Source organism: Carya illinoinensis, chromosome 9 (assembly GCF_018687715.1).
Source record: "Carya illinoinensis cultivar Pawnee chromosome 9, C.illinoinensisPawnee_v1, whole genome shotgun sequence".
NCBI classification, from domain to species: Eukaryota; Viridiplantae; Streptophyta; class Magnoliopsida; order Fagales; family Juglandaceae; genus Carya; species Carya illinoinensis.
This window is the reverse complement of record NC_056760.1, coordinates 15,586,554-15,592,085: the sequence shown is the minus strand read 5'-3', so window position 1 is coordinate 15,592,085 and position 5,532 is coordinate 15,586,554. Positions and strand designations below refer to the sequence as shown.

At 38.9% G+C, this 5,532-nt stretch overlaps 1 long non-coding RNA gene across 1 annotated transcript; it reads left to right on the top strand.

Moving 5' to 3' along the window:
• Window positions 1–1,543: 1,543 nt before the first annotated feature.
• LOC122275646 lies at window positions 1,544–3,919 on the top strand. Its single transcript, XR_006228615.1, has 3 exons — window positions 1,544–1,771; window positions 2,592–2,648; window positions 3,638–3,919. It is a non-coding gene; the product is annotated as an uncharacterized LOC122275646 (long non-coding RNA).
• Window positions 3,920–5,532: the final 1,613 nt, after the last annotated feature.

Below are 5,532 nucleotides of genomic sequence, written 5' to 3'. Positions count from 1 at the left end.
TGACTTAATAGTCGCGATATTTTCCTAGGTGGCTTATGCTGGGTTGGTACTGTACCAATGGATGAGGACCTTCGCCTTGCGTCCCTTGCCTCAATAAGCCAGCACATCTTACAGTTGGATTGGGGAAAGAGTCAATGCAGTCTTTGGGAGTTCTGTTATCATCGTTTCGTGGTTTCCCAATTTAATTTTGAAAAGAGACACATGAAAGATTGGGTGGACACGGGAGCCTGCAGGAAACTCAAGGCGATATGCAACTTGCCCCATTCACTCCAGAACTCGGAAAGGGCCATAGTAGCAAGCAACCAACTTCATACTTGTCCACCTTTCCACAGTCTGCTGCCTATATAGTCGTAGCCGAACGTAAACTAGGTCCCTTGGTTAAAAGCTCATTTCTTGATGCCCGCGGTCATATTGCAGCCTCATTCAGTTTTGTGGTTGCTGAAGCATGAGGCATACTTCCTTAAGGAGCTGATCCTGCTCGGTAATAGCCTAAGCTACAACTTCCACCCTTGCAATTTTTGGTACATACGAAAGCAGAGTTTGTGGTGTTTGGCCATTCACCGCTTCATATGGAGATTGCCCAGTGCTGGAATGAGTGATAGTGTTGTATACATATTCAACCCAAGGAAGCCACTTTACCCATGCCGAAGGTGTGGAGTTGGTGAAGCAACATAAATAAATTTTGAGAGTGCGATTAACCACCTCAGTTTTGTCGTCCATCTATGGATGATATGAGGAGCTAAAGTTGAACTCGATTCCTTGTAGTTGAAAGAGCTCTAGCCAAAAGTTGCTAATGAAGGTGGGGTCTCAATCACAGACAATGGAAGTAGGGAGCCCATGCAACTTGAATACATTTTCTGAAAAAACTTAGGCCACCAAGGCTGCTGTAAATGGGTGTTTGAGAGGCACAAAATGGGCAAATGTATTTAACAAATCCACCACGACGTAAATAACACCCTTCCCTTGTGAATTGGGTAGTCTGGTTATGAAGTCCATAGAGATGTCCGACCACACTATAATCAAAATTGATAAAGGTAGGAGAAGGTCGGCTAGTTTGGTGTGCTCACTCTTGTGCTGCTGGCAAATGTTGCATCCACGGATGAAGGCCTTAACTTGAGACCTTGCCTCTCACTAGTAAATACAGTCTTGAGACGCTGCCAAGTTTTATGAAATCCTTTGAGTTCTAGCGTGAAACTCGCTGATGATGGGTTAAGTCAATGGCGAATATTTGGTTCTCAAATAAATCCGATCCTTATAAAAAATGATCCCTGACTCGAAACTCCACGGTTCAATGGCTTCACCAACCTGTATATATTTTGCTAATGCCTGTAACTCCGGTTCATTTAGCACTTAATCTCTTATGGGTTTGGTCCAAAGCAAAAGTGGCAGGCTGAGAGCAAATTTTTTTTTGTTCATGTTGGAGGTTTTCCTCGTGCTTGGAGAGGCTGTCTGCGGTGGAGTTGTAATACTCAGCTTAGGGCCCAAGCCCAGCCTAACGCAAAGCCCACGAAGATAGTTCTTGAAAGCCCCCAAATGTTGCCATTTTCGGTGAGTACCTCTTCCTTCAACTCCTTTTCTTCTTCCTCCCGAGTTTTTCTCTCCCAAGTCCCGTTTAGTCCACATCCTAGCAGTTACATGGGTTGGTTCTCATTTATCATTTTCCCATAACAGACTCCACCTCTCACTTTTGCTTTCTCTTTTCCACTGCATTTTGCTGCGATTTCTTGGTGGATTTTCCAGATTCGTTGTTTTCGAGCTCTGCCGAATGGTGGTAAGATCTCTCTCTCTCTCTCTCTCTCTCTCTGAATTTTAAAATCTATTATTTTCTCTTGGTGTTCATCTATCCACTAGAAAATATTAGTATTCGATTTTAAGTATATATATTCATTACTTTATTTATTTTTTTACTTATTTTCATCTTTGCAAATTTTGCATAGCCATACGAAATCCTCATTTATGCAAATTTCTCGTTGTCACCATTTCTCCAGATTCTCTAGTGAACTAAGTGCATTTTTCCAACGCCCTAGACAACAACATGCTATTTTTTAAATTCACCCACGTGAAATATACGTATGGTAACCCAAGTGCCTTTTTTTGCAATTTTATTAATATAGTGCAAATTGGTGGTTTATATCATTGTGAATGCTGGAAAAATTCGATAGTTTATAATTGAACTTGAAGGTTATTTAATCTGTTGAGTAGTTGGCTGTGAAGTTTGGGTGGTAGATTGTTGGTTTGATATGTGACTCATTGGGTTGATATGAAGTTGTGAGGGCTGATAGATGACTGTATGGATTGCTGAGTAGGAGTATTGGGACTATTTTGTGTTGCTGTTTAGATGGTAATTGTGATTGTTTTGGGATTAGGATTTAAATTGATGTTGGTTGTTGGGGCCTATGTTATGACTGACTAATTTTTGGATATGGTGGTGTTGGCATGTTTATGAATTTAATTGCCTTTAGGCTTGTTCCATTTCACTCATAAAATGGTGGAATTTTGTTAGCCAATCTTATGTTCGGGTTTGGAGTTTATTAAATAATCTAGTAGTGTATTGTGAGTTTTTAATTGTTTGGTAACTGTTTATTAATTAGGTTGTGATACTGTTAGAGATCGGACTTAAGGCTAGATAACACGCTGCAAAAGTTAAGGTAAGCGGGATTTCTAGACTATACTTTGCATAAAAAAAAAAAATGAAATGAGGTTGACTTTTGAAAATATGCATGTTTGTATTTTAAAAGAAATCTAAAAAACAATCTCAATTATTTGTTTCCGCATTACTCATGAACTATGTATGAAAGATAAAGTACTTTTGTCATGAATGTGTAAACATGAGCTTATTTTTGCATATTGTTTCTGAACTTTATTAAAAGAGCGAAAATGAGATTCTTAAAGTTTTGTTGTGGTTAAGATGAAGATATTTTGATTTTGTTCTATTTAATATATGAAATGATCTAAAGCTACTTAGTATTTTGTTCTGATATGATGTGTAAGCTGAAAATTTTTGGCATGAGTTTCAAATTATGCATTTGAATATGATCTATTTTAGATGATATGTCTGTTCTGTTTCTATTAAGGCCACGCCATGGGTATAATAGTGGCATACGGCCCAGCCACGGATATAATGGTGGTTTATAATTCTACCACGAGGGTGAAACATGGAATATGACCTATCCATGGGTATAATGGTGATTTATAACCCTACCACGGGGGCGAAACATGATATACGACCCTGCTGCGGGTATAATGGTAGTTTATAACCCTATCAAGGGGGTGAAACATAGTATACAGCCCAACCACGTGTATAATGGTGGTTTATAATCCTACCACAGGGATTAAACATGGTATCTGTTCCGATATGAGGCTTCGATGCAATATGAAGATGATGTTTCAGTTTACAATATGCCAATGGGTTTATTTTTGGAATAAGAAAGTTTTACTGAAGGCTTCGTTCTATTATTTTGTAATATGTTTTGTTTCTGCATTCTGAAAGTAAATTGTTTTTTATTCTACATTATGAAAGTAAAAATTTTTTTATGCATTCTGAACTTTGTAAATGCTCGTGTTTATATACTAGTATAGTTTCTTTGATTACTAAGTTGTTGATAACTCACCCCCTTATCTCCATAACATTTTTCAGATGATTTTGATGATATAGCTGAGGATCAATAATAGAGTTTGTGGCAAGAATAGTTGAGGGTTGTGGTTGAGTACCTTGGAGTACTAGTGCTGTTCGAAGATTTATTTATTAAGTAATTTGATTTCAGTATGTTTAGATGATTATGAAGACTTATGTATTATTTCAGTTCATTATGTTAATAGAGACATGTGGAGAAGTTGATTTATTTTATTTGGATTATTGTATTGAGGAGTTGATGAATTGATATGTGCAGTTAATTATATTAGAGGAATTTATGTTTGATTTTGGAGTATGTACAAATATATTTTGGATCTAATAGAAATTGTTGTAGTGCTTATCAGGTTCTAATAGCTAACTCTCCAAACCTCTGGGAATGAGGCATTACACTAAGAGTTCTTGCACCCCCTTTGATATTCAATCATAAAATCGTAGCGCATAAGCTTGATTAGCCCTTTTTTGCTGGGCTTCTGTAGCAATGGTTAGATCCCATAAATACTGCAGGCTCCTCTGATCTTTACGAACGACAAACCTGTTTCCAAGTAAATATGGCGTCCACTTTTAGATGGCAGCAACTAATGCCATGATCTCCTTCTCGTACATTGATTGGTTTAAATTCCAACCTTAAAGTGCCTTGCTAAAGTAGGTGATGGGCCCTCCGTCTTGCATGAGCACAACGCCTAAGCCAAAGACTGATACATTGCACTCCACCATGAATTGCTTGGAAAAATCTGGTTATGCTAGGACCGGGTTGGTAGTCATTGCTTGTTTTAATTGAGTAAAGGCGGTCTCCACTCTTTCGTTCAACCAAAAGCATCCTTTTTGAGCAATTGTGTAAAGGGGCTCACAATTTGGCCGTAGATACAGATGAATTTTTGGTAGTAGCCGGTCAAGCCAAGAAATCCACATAAGGCCTTAACGGAGGTGGGTCTGGGCCATTCAATCATTGTCGCCACTTTTTTTGAGCCCATTGTCACTCTATGCTCGGAAATGAGATGCCCCAAATAGTTGATTTGGTCCTACCCAAACTGACACTTATCCATTCTCACAAACAATTAGTTAGATCGCAACATGTTTAGCATAACCCCGAAGGTGTGATAGATGATCCTCTCACGTTCAACCATAAACGAGTATATCGTCAAAAATACCAAGACATACATCCATAAAACTAGCTTAAAAATCTCATTCATGAGGGACTGGAAGGTTGATGGGGCGTTGGTAAGTCCATAGGGCATCATGAGAAATTTATGATGCCCATGGTGTGTCCGGAATGCCATTTTTTCCACATCCTCGGTGTGCATCTTTCTTTAGTGATAACTTGAGCAAAGGTCCAACTTCAAAAAAAATTCTTGCTCCATTTAATTCGTCCAACAATTCATCAATAATGGGTATAGGAAATTTATCATTTACCGTGATTTGATTGAGTGCCCTGTAATCCACACAAAGATGCCAAGAGCCATCCCTCTTATTCACCATCAACAATAGCGATTAGTAAGGGCTGGTACTGGGCTGCACCACCCCATATTGTAGCAAACTTAATATCAATTTCTCAATCTCCCCTTCATATAATGTGGATAGTAATATGGCCGAACATTAATAGGTTTGGAATGTGGTGATTTTGGGATTGGTTGGGAGGAAGCCTCGTTGGTTCAGAAAATAGGTCCTTGTAACCCTGCAATAATTTCTCCAAGTCGGCGGGCGTCGTTGTAGTACCTGCAATATTAGCACCCAAGTTAATGGAAAAAAAATTCAGCTAGGGTTTTGGTCCCTTGGGTGTCGTAGGAGGCAACTAGCAAAGGAAAGCAAACTTCCTCCGACATAATTCTCGTCGTTTCCTTAGCTTTGACCACCCTATGTGATATGAACCCGTGGGAAGAGAATCCCTTGAACCCACAATC